Source organism: Diorhabda sublineata, chromosome 6 (assembly GCF_026230105.1).
Source record: "Diorhabda sublineata isolate icDioSubl1.1 chromosome 6, icDioSubl1.1, whole genome shotgun sequence".
Lineage (NCBI taxonomy): Eukaryota > Metazoa > Arthropoda > Insecta > Coleoptera > Chrysomelidae > Diorhabda > Diorhabda sublineata.
In genome coordinates this window covers 4,182,652-4,197,979 of record NC_079479.1, presented here as the reverse complement: position 1 = coordinate 4,197,979, position 15,328 = coordinate 4,182,652, and positions in this window count along the sequence as shown.

Here is a 15,328-nt window from a genome sequence, read left to right as displayed (position 1 = left end):
CTCAGACGTTCAACTTAAAACATAAACAATATTTATGAGAGTGTCAGACGGGCCAGGTTCGAGTCGTAAATCTATTGTAGGTGCCTATTTCTTTTTCATCTTCGTGTTCTCATGAAGTATCTAATGCATATGCGTACAGAACTAAATTAATGTTCGGACCCATTTTCATGATAAATTATTGTTTTCTTTCGGATTACTAATAAACGGCCGAAATTTATTTTCTTATACAACTATTTACATCCACAAAGAAAATTTCTATTAAACATCAACTTGTATAAAACCTCATAAAAATAAATTGTTAAATATTATTTTCGGTAATTATTTAGTTTAGGTCACATGCACCCGATTTCCTTGAAATTTTGGTATACGGTTTGTTTTCTTTAAGTCTAAGACCTAAAATCAAGAATATTTAGATGCATTTATGTATATATTGGGCGCGGAAAACATTCCTTCTCATAGTTTTTAAGGTTTGAACATTGTAAAATGTACCCTGTCTTGGATAGTTGCTATTTTGCAAATACTTTATGTTGGAGAGGATTAGGGGCGGGGGGGAGGGATCTATTGAACATTTAGACTACTTTTAACACTCCCCTGCCCGCCCCCAATCCTCACCAACATTAATTGTGATTAGTTACGACTATGTAATGACACAAATCAATTTCTAACAATAATCATTCATTTACACGTACAAATAATCATCAATTTCTATTGGATGCATTCGTTATATATCTTCAATAAATGATTCAATTCTATTTGAAAATGAATAATAATTCCCCAAAATACTGACGATAATTAAATTTAGTTTTTCCATAACGAGGTATGTTATCACGAATATCTCGCCCAATAATTTGAGTATAAGCCTAACCTAACCTAACCTAACCTAACTTAACTTAATCTAACCTAAACATAACCTAACCTAACCGATCTAAAATTTCAACTTCGAAAAATTATGTGAAAGAATAATTTCCGCGCCCTACATATACATTAAATTAATCAGCATAATTTTCTCCACAACATACTAAAATTTCAAGGAAATCCGGGCGTATGCAACCTAAATAATTATTAAATATACGATGTGGAACATAAATTCGTTATTATACGGGACTTGATGCACAAAATACGGGGGTGAGTAGCATTATTTTCACGTCATCTACTCACCCCCGTATTTTGTGCATCAAGTCCCGAAACACCCTGTATAAATGAAAGGCGTGTTGGGAAAAACGCTTGGACAAATCTATATCCTAATTTTTTTAAAGGCAAAAAGTTATACAGTGGCAAATATCAACTTTCTTATTTTATTTGCAACCCCTTGTATATTATTAATTTTTGGGATACATGTATATGTATATCATGTATAATGTCCTATACCTAATAAGTAATACTGGTTATTTGTTAATAAAGTGAAAAAAAACACAAATAACATTATGATAATGATTTACATCTACAGTCTAATGGCGTTAGATCAGGAGATAGAGCTGGCATTCTATCGATCAGCGCTTGGCTATCCACCGATTTGGGAAAATTTCGTGATAGGATCTTAGGAAATTAAGGTAAAGTGAGGTGAAGAAGAAAGTTGTAAGACCAAATACCGAAGATAATATAAGAGAAATTTCAATGAAAAGATTAGCACGAAACGGGAAATGATGGATTTCAAAAACAACTGGAGTCCTCCTCTGATACCTACAAAAAAGTTGATAAATTAGTGTGAATGAATTGAAATATCATTAGATTAAGTTTCGGAAATTTCAAGGAGATTATATTTAAAAATAAAATACGTTTCGTGTATAAAGCATTTCCATAATTTTAATGATAATATAGGACACTTCGGCCTCCAATAATTTACCAATAGAGTTTCTATTCGAATCCATCATTAATCTCTCTACGATCGTAGGTGTATCACAGAAATATTATAACTTATATTTCTTACACAATTAATTTCATGTCTATAAATAATTTTATTGAAATCATTTCGTAAAAGGTATGCCAAATAATTAAATAACTGCACTGATGTTTGGGGTTTACTTATAATCGAAAGATATCTGAATGATTTTTCACATCAATTTCAGTAAGACTGATTCGTGCCGCATTCGTGGTAATCTTATGCCTTAGAACCCAACCTAACCTAACCTAACCTAACCTAACCTAACCTAATCTAATCTAATCTAATCTAACCTAAACAAAGCTAACCTAACTTAACCATTCTTAAATTAAAATGCTTTTTTGTGGAAAATACGCAAAAATGCATTCATTCTTAGAAAAAATAATATGTTTTATGCAATATTTTATATAATATTGAACACTAGCTCATTTTGGAAAATCTTAGATGTTGCTGATGGTTTTTCGTTTTGTTTTAATGATAATAATTATTCAAAATATGTTTGTCTATCTCTAGATCTCTCTTAGGCAGATCAAATTTTCTTGTGCTTTCGTCGAACGATCTTTCGGATCAGAAACATTCCTAGTAATCACCAGAAAACTAGACGAGTTCCAGAATTTAGCCAAACTTCAACTATCCGGTTATGTAAAGACCGGTCATCAGACGTAGAAATCAAGTGCCGGATAGAGAAATCAAGGAGCTCATTCAAGAAATTCTAAAAAGTGTTTACGAGATCTGACTTCGCCCTCAACCTCAAAATAATATTAACAAAATGCTAATTATTGTACTGTATAATGTACAGCCACATGAATACAAAAATTGAATCAAAAACAACATTTGAATGAAGCCAATTTGTAGTTATTTGATAACCCACACATTTCCAGAGCAGTTTATAAAGAAAAAACCTCAAAAATGGAATGTTTGAGCATTCTGTACAACCACGTCGACGCTTTCAAGCCAAAACGACTTAAGCCCCATTGAAGATTTAGTTGCTTAAACCGCTTCTATCAATAGAAACTTGGATTTTACCCAAAACATTAACCACCTTTCCTGTTGTTGCTGAATCGCAAATATCGATTAAAGTAATTATGTGTTAGTGATAATGATTATTAAAAAGACTTTCTGTCATATTTTTCAATTATTTCTATTATAAACTTGTTAGTAAGGAATTTTCATAAGTTTGAATAAATCGAGGATAGTTGGGGCACATTTTATTACGTTAGTATGAAATATACAGGTTATTAGAAATAACTGGAATAATTGAAATGCAATATTGACCAGCCTCACTGATTTAGTTGAGTTTTAAAATCAATATGACACCTTACTTATAATTGTATACTTATCTTTATGTTTTCTATTGAAGATGTTATTCTCAGCTTCAGTTTCTCCAAGGAATTGTTCACAAGCGGTACCGTAAAGTCCTCACAACGGTACGTTCTTTAGTTTCGCGATAAAACGTTGAAACGTCAAAGTCCCGAAATTTGAATGTTTAACTAGAAAAGGGAAATTACAGTATTTTCATGACTTCGCGAATCCTACTGACTGCGCCAGATAAATATTTGAAAAATTTAAATTCGTTTTTAAAAAGAAACTTCATATTTTAATTGCAAATAAGGTGTTTTTACTACAAGAGTAGATAGAAATTGAAAATAACATCTTTAACAGTTAACATAAAGATAAATACATTCTAAGTAAGGTTTCATATTATAATTTATAGGTGTTAGCAAATTCTTAGCTCGTAACTATAAATTGCTTTTTATCTTCTATCTTCAATGAAATATTTTCAAGGTCTGTTAAAACAGCAGGAAGCCGCTTATTGCGTTTTCTTGAAGATGTCACCGACACTGGAGATATTTGATTCATTTTTCCTAGGGTGGGATCTTGTAGAGGTGAAATGGGTGATTAGAAACAACTTGGCTGAGGCGTTATCGACCGTTCTCTGGTATTAAAATCAACTGCAGTCTTTGCAGAGGTTTATGCACGTATCAAAAGCTGTTGTGATTTTTCTTCTGTTATAGGAATAGTCAGAAATGACTGAGGGATCCAACCAGTAGCCAGTAAATGTCCGAATTGTTACCTGGTAATTCCTAGTTCAGGCTTCATCATAGAATTCCTTGAAGAAACATCTGTCTAATAGCTGCAAGAATTAAGTGGTATGGCTCGGTAAACAGGATAAAATAATTTGATTTTCAGGCGCATATTCTAGCATTTCCACGTTACTACAATGAAATGAATGACCATCCAAAAGTAAAAGGACTTTTCCTGCGGGTTTTCCAGGTACAATTTTTTTGTCCCACTTGAAGAAGATTTCTTCATTAACATATACAGATTTTTCCGACATGTACACTGTAGATCCTGTACATTTTATCTTCGTATTCGGCTTTTCTATTTTTCCCTTTTGAAATGCACGTCAGCGGAATGTAGAATCCTCTGCGATACAACACACGATAAGCGAAATCTTGATGAAGTAACTTACGCGATATTTTTTTAGTCTTTGATGACCACAACATGTTCGAGGTGGTTATTTGATTGCAACTCGTTTCGTTGATATTAAAAACGTGCCCAGCCTTTTTCAATAAGTCTTTTTCAATCAATGTACGTTCCAAAATTGAGAAGTAAGAAGAAGCATTCTGTTTCGTCATACCTAACGACCGTCCAGCAGAAACTCCTATCCAGAAATAATCTAACCAACGAGAACGTACAAAGGATCGCGTTGGTGGAAACCCATGTTTTTATATGAACCACTATTTTAAACTCATTCTGAATTCCTAATGTTGAAGATGGTCGCAAGCTTTTACTGTGAAATTCTTCCCTCTGTCATACCAAAATGAAACTCATATCTTCGTTGTTACCTGCAGGAGTAGTCTCAGATAACTGTTCTAGTGTCCAGTTACCTCTTCTGGTATTTCCCTTTCTTTCATATTTCGTTGGCATGGCTAGAACACTTGATATCTGTCGTTGGCATGTTTGCATCAAAGTGAGGTTAGAAACAATCAACTTTCACATACTTGCACTCAATTTATTTCAAAACCGTCCAAATATTTTAACTGATAACCACAAGAATTTCACCCTTTAAGAGAAACTTGATGAACATTCGAACTTTCGATGTATAATAAATCTTTATAAGTTCCTCAAGATGTATTCGGTTTTAACTCTTTAACGTATTAACGGAAGAAATCAAATCAGATGTTTGCCAATCAGTGGTATGAGACAATCAACACCAAACAGATAAAACCCTCATTGAATACTACAAAAAATTTCTAGATGCTTTTAAAAGTCGTGATTTTGACAGTCAGTTAAAAAAAATCCAATAGTTTAGTGCCATACGGTAACCGGGAATCAGAAAGTGGTCAAAACCCGCATGAAGAATTAGTGATTAACGAAGCAAGAAATAGAAATCCAAATAATTAAATATGAATCGGATAAAAACTAAAATAAACCAAGAAACAAGAAATTTTAGCAGCAGTGAATGAGACAGTGCAGCTGAATTACATCAAAAAAGTTGGATTTGGGTACAATACATAAAAAAGCACCAGGGTTCCATAGATGAATATTAAAACTAGGATGAAATTGAGCTCAAGCAAGGATAAACAGTTTTTCCAAATCTGAACATAACTAAAGATATTTGGATTGTTCATTTAACTTTGAACGCACTGTATATTCTATCTGCATCTCGGAAACAGAAATAAACTCTTTCTATATAACAATAGCCGCACGAAAATTAAAATCCACGAGTAACGATTGAAGAATAAGTTAGATTTTTGTTTTGAATGGCTCATCATTTAGATACATGAATTTTAATTGCTTTCCATAGAAATTTAATCACGAAGGAGTTGTTGAATCTCAAAAAGAACGAACCTTTCGTCCAGAGACGTACTTATACATATTTTGATTAACAAAATTTTAGTGCAAGGCCAATAGTCAACATAGAAATTCATTTGAAATAACTTTTAATTTGGAATCGATGTATTAGGCTACTATTTTTAATTATTAATATCGATAATTGAAAAATAAATTTATGTTACTAAATGTTAATTACATGAATTTATTATTAATAATTCGACTAGATTACCAACGTTGATTGGTGTATACATTTTTCTGTACCTATCGTTTCAGATTTCTAAAGAAACATTTTTTGTTATTTCCTTGAATTATGCGTCTGATCAGGGTTTTAAGAAAATGTTTGGAGTATCGATAAAGGGTATAAACTTAAAAGGAGACTAAGTTGAAAAGTGAATGAAGGAGAAGATGAATAAGAACCGGTTAACTAAAAGGGAAATCCGATGGAAATAATATTGAAACTCGTACAAAAAAAACAAACACTAGAACACGAGCAGCAAGATACAGATTAGGAAGATCCACCATAGATGTAGTGTCTATACTACGACATCTTGTTGATAAATCCATAGAATAAATCCAGACAATACAACCAACCAGCATTTCTTTGCAATGGTGGAAAAATAAAACATAAAACCCAAACCAACCAACCGCAGTATTAGACAAAGATACTCGCGCAAAAGATGCGGCTAAGCAACGGATACGAATCGAGTGACAGGGAAATCAAAGTCCTTATCATGACGATAATATCATGATACGTGACGAAAATGAAGATGATCTTCAAAGATTATTACAGGAAAACAGTATATTTAGAGTGAAAAAACCATACGCAACAAAGCCGCAAATTAGAGCTGGAATGATTTTCAAGTACCTTGGGATTGACATAATCAGTTATAAAGCATAAGTAGCCAGATGTCTTCAGACGTAGTATACTGAAACAAACACCTTAGACAAGAAACAAAGGCACGACTTTACTAACAACGAACAGATCTACAATGACGTCTACAACGTAATAACTCTTTGAGGCCACAGAAAGAAAATTCTCAAGCGGTTCTCGAGAAAAACACCACTAGACCGACAACGAAGGGAAAACATCAAACGATTATAGACTGGTAAAAATAGCAAGGAACACGGTGTAGAGTTCGCCAACGAAAGAGAACTGACAATCTAGAGCCAGATTGAAGAAAGATGTTGAGATGGAATAGGGCATAGATCAATTATGAAAGAAAGAATAAGACGTTGAAAAATGATTGTAGAATAAGAAATCTTGTTTCTTTGTTAAGTCGGAAACTTTTCGTATATACTGTCGATGTTAGACTAATCATAGTTAAGGTGGAATTTCTGAAACCGTTTGCGATATTAATATAAATACCACTACACCAACACTCACTGTCTGACGCGCGTTTCGATAACCAAGTTATCGTCTTCAGAGACCGTGTATTCAGTACTAACCATCGTTGCTAAAATACCGAATATAGAATTTCCGCAGATTATTATTTCTAGACTAGCAATTGTGCCGCTTGTACAATTTAGCAGGTCTCAGACGTCGATATCAATTTTTTTTATATTGAAAAATTTTTAAGTCGCGTCCTTTGTATCCTTGCTTGGACGTAGTTTGATTAGCAGCAATTTGTCTTATTGAACATGACGTTGATGGAACAACTTTTGCAGTGGAAAAATCATTTTAAAACAACAGCAAGCCTAAGTACAACTTAAGTACAACATTACTAATCAGAAACTAATTACTATTCCTAGTTCGAATAAGCCGTTAATCCGTTAGGGAGGAAAATAAACGCACTTTTCGCACATGTTAGGTACAAAATTTTTTCCTCGAGCAAATCATTTTCATAATAAAATATTAAAATGCGCATCATGAAATGTTTTGGTGACGAAGTTGCAAGGCGATGATGAAGCCACTATTCCACTCATCAAATCCACACTTGAGAAACAAATTTCATTGTAAAAAAAAAATAATGGAGGCACATAGTTTATTGTTAAATACGCGTAAGAAACATAAGCATAAACCGATTCGAATTTAAATAAAATTTGAATAAACAAAAACGTAAACAATAATTATCTTTGTCCCAAGAAAGAGGAGGAAAGAAAAAAGAGAACAAAACGAAAGAAACGATACCAATAAGGGTGCAAGGTGAAGAGCAGAAAGAAGAACTAGGATTAGGGAAGGAAATAGGGGATAAGAAAGAGAGAGATTTTAGTTTTAAATGTTGCCAAATTTCAAAATATCATTGATAGAAGAGTGGGATAGAGAGAAGAAAAAATAAGGACAGCAAAAAAACGAGGAAAAGAAAGAAACGAGCAAGAAAGAAACGGGAGAGACGAGAGAGAAAAAAGGAAGAGAAGGGAAAAAGAAGGATGGTGAGGGAAAGAGCAAAAAAGGGCGTGGATTGGAGATGGGAACAGTGGGAAGGAGATTTTAGTTTTGAAATTTCATGAATTTCAAATTGCCATTGATAAAAGAGTGGGATAGAGAGAGGAGGAGAGAAAATAAGAAAATGAAAGAGAGAAAAACGGGAAGGGAGAAAAGGAAGAAACGAGAAAGATGGAAGAAGGAAAAAGAAGGAAACGTAGAATTTATAGAAAGATAGGAACGAGGAAGAGGGGAAAGGGAAGATTGTGATTTTTTAATTTTCCAAACTTTGTCATTTTTCAGTTTTTAACTTCTGTCGAAGCACATCCCAATTAAAATGTAAATAAAAGTATAAATAACAATGTAGTCGAGTTTTACATAATAAATATTTCGACCTTCAGCTTTTCATCTTAAATATATGCAAATATTCTCATTCCCACTCTGTATGATGATTATCTGTGGTGTTGCTCAGAACAATTCCGGTCAATTCGTAAGGGTCTGAACAAATGGCGACGTTTGTTTCCTAGTCAAAGCTGTAACTTTATAAAATCTACCTTGACCGGCCTGCGCGTATAAAAAAACTCTGAATAATATTTCGTGAAAGGCAGGTATACCTGTTCGGACATAAACATAGGCGGATTTTTGATAACATTTACAGGTGTGTGTATGAACGATTAAAATCTGAAGACAAAATGATGCATCCAAAAAAAACGGGTACAAATTCTGGTTAATATTTATATAAATTAGTGTTAGAACTAAGAGTATTTATAAATCCGTTACTGCTATTTTATTTTCAATAAAAAACAAAATTACAAATGTACACTGAGAAAAATTGTTATTAGCTTTCACACACACACATTCCGAATAAATAGTGAATATCTTCTAACGTTTTATGAAGGGTAGAGAGGAGGAGAGTGTGTATGAAAAAGTATTTGTCGAAATGTGTTAAATAAGGATGCATCATTAGCAACTTTTAAGGGAAGTGCCAAATATTTTTCACGCCCTAAATAACTTTTCATACTTTTAAACAGTGTTCGTTCCTGAAATTTCCAATAATAAACTATGAGATTAAGTTTTTCAAATTGGTATACTTCATCCACAATTGCTGCATTCACACCGTACCCTTTGTATACATAAACTCTATAATGGAAGGTTTTTTAACTGTTATTTATCACAAAAAAGTTGGATACTTTTTCAAGTTTTCTCCCATTTGAGATACTTCTCCTTCTCTCTACTATTCATTTCACTGGATTCAAAGTGATCAGATATCTAAAATTGCAATTTGGAATCAAAACTAGCAAGAGTATAAAATGTAAGTGGATGGTTCCAAATGTACCTGGCCTGACTCAGAGATGGCGGTAGTTGCTTAAAAAAAAAAGCACTATATTAGTTGTTTGGTACAGGGTTTACAGTGAATTTGTAAACATGGAAAAAATTGGTCACCGTTATATGATACATTACTTTTATTTGAAAGGCATTAGCCCAGCCAATATGCAATATCAACTAGATATTGGTTAGCAGCATGGCAGTGGTCGACCTAATAAGGTGATGGCTCCAGAAATGTTGAAGAAAATTCACTGGATGATCGTCGACTGAAAGTGCAAGAGTTAACAGACATAGTAGGCAGTTAAAAACGTGCGGTACATCGCATATTAACTGAAAATTTGGACATGAGACAGCTGTGCGCAAGATGGGTGCCGCGTTGTGTCAATGTCATAAGAATAAAGCCGATTTTTGCGGCATTCATCACCCGAAACAGAAAGATAATTAAAATAATTTACTGAAAAGGAGAAACGAAAAGGCAAAGACCATACCATCTGCAAACAAGCAGACGCATAGCGTCGGTTTTTTGTGATGTGCTTGGGATAATTTTCATTGACTATATTAAAAAAGGAAAAACTATCAACGGCAAGTATTATGCAAACTCATTGCAATGTTTGAGCGAAGAAATCAAGCAAAAATGATCGCATTTGGCTGAGAAGAAAGTATTGTTTCATCAAGACAATGCACCAGCTCCCTCATCCATATTTTATTAGCCAAAATTATCGAATTAAAGCTTGAATTGCTACCTCATGCACCCTATTCACCAGATTTAGCCCCCCAGATTGTTTATGGCTCAGTGACTATCCTCGTACACTAGATTTAGCACTATGCGACTCTTTCCAAAATTAAAAAAACGTCATTCGCCAAGCACGAGTAGGTGGAAGAGTATTGTGAAGAAATCTCCTCTTCTTATTCTTTTCGACAAAATGGCACCACGATTTCTATTTGTATATGTAAGTATCGATTTTTAAACACAATAATTTAATGAATTGTAGCATTATTCTTATGAGGAACACTTGCAAGTTAAGTAATCGAAAACAACCCTCTTCACAGCAGCGCATCATCATCAATAACTTATTTATTATTATGAGCTCTAGCCTCGTTGCTATAAATTAGTCTGTGTTTAGTCTCTCTGTGTCATTTTTATAGATTCCACTTCAACCCCATTAAAGTATCGTCTTCAATTATTCATTATTAATGTGGCTACAAGCTAATTCGCTAGGAAAAGTGTATGAAGCTAAAAAGAGATTTGGTTAAAAAATTAATATATTTTTTTCCATTATTTTTGTATTTTCTTTGTTCGGCTAGGTACTTCTGGGACCATCATCTTATATAATATTAACTAAAAAATGAGCTAGACGAACATTTATTCGTGATATTGTGAGTACAGAGTCAATTAACGACGTCTCTTTACCTTCAAGTAGTCCAGTAATTCCAGGTGCACCCCAAGGGTCCGCGGGAAGCTCTATAATAGGAGTGTAGTTGAATTCTCATAGTTAAATCTGATTTTTTTGACGAGTTGGTACTATGATGTAAATGTATCAATTATAATAAGTAATAAGTGTTTTGAAAGTGGTTTACAACGAAAAAAAGTTTCGCAACTTCTGACTTCTATTATTGAAACAAAGTAGACATACGATTTAGCTTCATTTTGGTTCCAAGAGAGAGAGAGACAGGAATTCAGAACTGGAAAACGAAAGCAAAAAACAGGAAAAAGTGGAAGGGGATCCCTTCCATACTATGAGCTTAAAAAGGCTGCGTGTATTTGGAATCAAAGAAATAATTTTATATTAAGTATCAAATCCCTACAGCCCTACTTTTTCATTAACTGCTATAATTAAAATTTTGTTCTCCACTCCACTCCACGTCACAGGGCAGAAAGCGAAACATCAAAACTGTACTAGATCAGCCATGTTTAGTCCCGACGTAAAGTTGATAATCTAATTTTGGGGAATGTATGAATATTGATTGTTTGTATCTGTATATATCTTCATATCAAACATATTTAGGTAAAACAAGATTATGACACACTAATTTTATGTTTAAAAACATTATTTTATAGTAAACGAAATATACCTACAGCCATCTATGTAATGCTTGGAATACTTTTTGATTCACTGCTGTACTAATTTCAGCGTGGTTCTTCAAATACTCACCAGATAGCGACACACACCCAAATCTTTTCTAGATTAGCTAAGTCCAGACTTGCAAAGTTAAAAGTTGAATTTTACGGTTACAATTATTGATAATTTATATTTATATATAATATTTCTCCACAAATCAAAATTGTATATTCAAAAAAATATGCATATATAACGACGTATACCTATAGACATCTATGTAATACACGTGGAACTTCTCCTTCGAACAAATACACGTTCATAAGTATGAATCCTGAATTATATAGTAGATACCCTGACCACCAGAGAGCGGCGGCAGGTTATTTCGTTTGGATATCAACAGAATTGGACTGCAGTTGCTGACATCTACATGAATACAAAAAGAAGGGAGCAACGAAGCCTTTCAGATTAATTGTTATCTCATGAGGTTTAGAAGTTAAAATTGACGTCTATAGACACAAACTTTTAATGGTTTTTGAATCCTTCTAGGCCACATAATACTATAAATCTCGCTTTCAAAACCGCCTCACCTCCTTTTATTGGTCTGCTTCTGACTTCAATATACTCCGTGATTTTAAAAAAGCTTATTTCAATTATAAATATATAAAAAAACAACATCAAACATCCTTACAGATTCTATTGATGTTCACCTTTATAGAAGCCAAGTATCAGCACCATCTAGTGACTCGTGATGGTTTTTCGAATCATCGTAATATAGCCACAAGGAGGTACTCAAATCTACTGTAGACTTAACGATTCTAGTTTTAATAGTGAGAAACAGGCAGCTCCCGAACCACATAAAATTCTTGGAGACAAGGACAGACGTATGTATTAAATACAGCACAAAATTGGGCAAAATTGGTTCCGCTTCACAATATCCAGAGAAGCCAAGAATGTAGTAACTCCAATTGACTCTTGGTTAGGTTTCAGTACAATATACAAATTCGTATACACGTAAAATTGCAACCAGCTACAGAGACAGAAACGTTATGCCAACTTCTAAAGTAGAAATGATAGTAGTTTTAGGCTTATTGTATCTAACTGGTCTAGAGCACGGTGGTAGGAAGAATCCTCAGGAGTTTTGGGAAGAGAAGGGAAAAGATAAATTATGTTTTCCAATATCAAGTAAATAATATTCCCGAGTTCTTGCAGATTTATTGGGTAGGTAGTCGGACCACAAAGATGCATGGATTGCTACTTCTCTGACCCCAGCGAAAGAAAAGTGGCAAACAATCTATTAGGACTAACGTCAACCAAAGAGGATTTTCGAAGTCCATGAAGCAACTAGAATATTCAATGATTTGACAAAAGAGGTCAAACCAACGTCAACCAAAGAGGATTTTCGAAGTCCATGAAGCAACTAGAGTATTCAATGATTTGACAAAAGAGGTCAAACCAAATGTCAACCAAAGAGGATTTTCGAAGTCCATGAAGCAACTAGAATATTCAATGATTGGACAAAAGAGGTCAAACTAACGTCAACCAAAGAGGATTTTCGAAGTCCATGAAGCAACTAGAGTATTCAATGATTTGACAAAAGAGGTCAAACCAACGTCAACCAAAGAGGATTTTCGAAGTCCATGAAGCAACTAGAATATTCAATGATTGGACAAAAGAGGTCAAACTAACGTCAACCAAAGAGGATTTTCGAAGTCCATGAAGCAACTAGAATATTCAATGATTGGACAAAAGAGGTCAAACTAACGTCAACCAAAGAGGATTTTCGAAGTCCATGAAGCAACTAGAATATTCAATGATTGGACAAAAAAGGTCAAACTAACGTCAACCAAAGAGGATTTTCGAAGTCCATGAAGCAACTAGAATATTCAATGATTGGACAAAAGAGGTCAAACCAACGTCAACCAAAGAGGATTTTCGAAGTCCATGAAGCAACTAGAGTATTCAATGATTTGACAAAAGAGGTCAAACCAACGTCAACCAAAGAGGATTTTCGAAGTCCATGAAGCAACTAGAATATTCAATGATTGGACAAAAGAGGTCAAACTAACGTCAACCAAAGAGGATTTTCGAAGTCCATGAAGCAACTAGAATATTCAATGATTGGACAAAAGAGGTCAAACCAACGTCAACCAAAGAGGATTTTCGAAGTCCATGAAGCAACTAGAGTATTCAATGATTTGACAAAAGAGGTCAAACCAAATGTCAACCAAAGAGGATTTTCGAAGTCCATGAAGCAACTAGAATATTCAATGATTGGACAAAAGAGGTCAAACTAACGTCAACCAAAGAGGATTTTCGAAGTCCATGAAGCAACTAGAGTATTCAATGATTTGACAAAAGAGGTCAAACCAACGTCAACCAAAGAGGATTTTCGAAGTCCATGAAGCAACTAGAATATTCAATGATTGGACAAAAGAGGTCAAACTAACGTCAACCAAAGAGGATTTTCGAAGTCCATGAAGCAACTAGAATATTCAATGATTGGACAAAAGAGGTCAAACCAACGTCAACCAAAGAGGATTTTCGAAGTCCATGAAGCAACTAGAGTATTCAATGATTTGACAAAAAAGGACTAATTGATAGGATCAAGAAATCAAATACATATATGAATAAAACAATTAAAAAAAGGAAAACGGTTAATTGAACGTCGGAGAGGATTAGGATGGAAGAAAATGTCCTGACTGCAAATCAAGCTGTGGACTGATATACATTTATTGATGCACACCGTAATGGAAAATGTTATCGCAAATATCGTTTGGTGGATTTGCATTAGATGAAGAAGATAAAACGATAAAACAACACTGAGACGCGAAAATATAAATATAATTGTGGAAGAAAGTAGAAAAGTGGACGATTAGGAGAAGGAGAAACACGGAAACGACATAACTAAGAATAGCGGGAAAAAGCAAGTAGACGAGAATTAAAAAGATATTGAAAAAGTGCAAAAAGGGGTATGGCTAATTAAAAAAAATACCGAATTCTTTCAACGAGAAAAATAAGATAAGAAACAAAGGAGAAGAGCTAAGAAGATGTGGATAAACAAATTAAATGAGCTGGAGATAAAAATAGAATAAACTTTGGAGGAATCGATGAAGATAGTGGCAGTAATCTCAAGCCTCATCCAACATTTGAAAAATTATAAGGAAAAGAGAAGGTATTGTACAATAAATCTACAAATAAAAAATTATATTTAAAGAAATGTTTATTTTAAAGAACAATAATGTTGATAGCATTATTTTTTTGTTCTCAACTTTAAATTAAATCGTAAAAAAACATAAAAATCTTTTACAAACTTATCAGATAATATAAAATAATGTAAATATGTGTACAATATAAAAATTATGATTAAAAATGATATAAAAACAATTTTTTATTATTTTAACAACTACAATAGAGTGAAAATTTCATATGGTTTTTTATAAAAAACAGTTAAATTTTTAGCTTTTAATTAGTTTTACAACAAATTGTATCGATTATTATAGGGCAATTATTGGGATTGCAAAGAACAAATGTCTCAAGTATTTTAGATTCGAGATAAACCCACAGATAAAAATCTATAGGAGTTAAATTGGAATCCCCCTTAAGATGAATTTGTCCGAAGCCAGCGTTTCATATTCTTGCGTTGAAATTCTATTGAATTAATCTGATTTTATGATAGGTTCGAGGTACTTTACCTTCCCTATTCCACTTCAATTTAAAACCAGATCTACGTAATTTTTTTTAGAACGGTGGCGACTCTAAGTATCATAAGATGGAAAACAGAAAATTTCATATATGTGATTCCTAACAATAAAGAACAAAATTAAATTTTGTATAGATGTGAAGTACATAATTTTTGACAAT